At 41.3% G+C, this 1,478-nt stretch overlaps 1 pseudogene; it reads right to left on the bottom strand.

Annotated features, from left to right (window-relative positions):
- Positions 1–451: 451 nt before the first annotated feature.
- LOC116418704 lies at positions 452–1,365 on the bottom strand (annotated as a pseudogene).
- Positions 1,366–1,478: the final 113 nt, after the last annotated feature.

The following is a 1,478-nucleotide window of genomic DNA, read 5'->3' as shown; positions in this document are numbered from 1 at the left end:
AACCATATGCTACCACACCCAGCTAATTTTTATATTTTTAGCAGAGACGAGGTTTCACCATGTTGGCCACGATGGTCTCAATCTCCTGACCTCGTGATCCGCAAGCACAGCACTTACCCCCAAACCCCCGTGGATTTTTATGTCCTTGAAAAAGAACTAAGACAACTGAAATGTGCCACCATGCCCAGCTAATTATTTTTATTTACTTATTTGTTTTGAGATGGAGTCTCGCTCTGTCGCCCAGGCTGGAGTGCACTGGTGCGATCTCGGCTCACTGCAAGCTCCGCCTCCTGGGTTCACGCCATTCTCCTGCCTCAGCCTCCCGAGTAGCTGGCGTGAGCCACCGCTCCTGGCGTTATTTTATTTTTTGTAGAGACAGGGTTTCACCATGTTGCCCAGGTTGTTTCACATTGTTTTAATCCAGGCTGGTTATAAACTCCTGGGCTCCCAAAGCGCTGGGATTATAAGCTGACCCACTACACCCAGCCTCTATATCATGACTTCTTTCATGGCGAGTCAGGTGACTGGAAGAAATGTAGGCTTTACTGCATCTCTTACATTGATAGAGTTTTTCTCCAGTATGAATTCTTTCGTAGAGGTGAAGGGAACTGAGGTGACTGAAGGCTTGGTCACATTGTTTACATTCATAGGCTTTCTCTCCAGTATGAGTACTTCTATGGTTACAAAGGGAACTCAAACCACTAAAGGCTTTGCCACATTGTTTACATTCATAGGGTCTCTCTCCAGTATGAATGCTTCCATGGTAACGAAGGGAAGTGGAACAGCTGAAGGCTTTATCACATTTGGTACATTTATAGGGTCTTTCTCCAGTGTGAGTCCTTTCATGCATCTTAAAGGAACAAGAAAATCTGAGTGCTTTCCCACATTCCTTACATTCGTAGAGTTTCTCTCCAGTGTGAGTTCATTCATGTATTAGACAAGAACCGGAAACAGTGAACACTTTACCACATTGTTTACATTTATAGGATTTTTCTCCTGTGTGAGTTCTCTTATGTCTTTCAAATGAATTGAGAAAATAAAAAGATTTCCCACATATCTTACATTTGTAACTGGATTTCCACTGTGCATTATCATGTGTCTTCTAACACCTGGAACAGAGACGAAGAATTTGCCACACTATTCACATTTATATTGCTTCTCTCCATATGGCTTGTATCCTGAGTGAACTAGGACGTGCCTATTAAGGAGGGAATGACGTACAAAGACTTTTCCACAAATACTGCATTCAAATTGTTTTAATCCAGAAGAAATGTTCTCATTCAGATCAAGCTTTGGAATTTGGCTGACAACTGTCTATACTGACCACCATCTTTGCTTTCACACAGTCTCTGTATCATATGATTTCTGTAAAAAAAAAAGACAAGCACATTATTGTTGCTTGGTTTAATAACTTTCTACTTGGTCTTGGACTTACACTGCTACCAATACCAAGGAAAATGCATTTTTTTTTTTTTTTT

Source organism: Piliocolobus tephrosceles, unplaced genomic scaffold (genome assembly GCF_002776525.5).
Source record: "Piliocolobus tephrosceles isolate RC106 unplaced genomic scaffold, ASM277652v3 unscaffolded_7615, whole genome shotgun sequence".
Classification (NCBI taxonomy): Eukaryota; Metazoa; Chordata; class Mammalia; order Primates; family Cercopithecidae; genus Piliocolobus; species Piliocolobus tephrosceles.
Note: the sequence above shows the minus strand (reverse complement) of the source record. Positions and strands in the feature narration are given on the sequence as shown.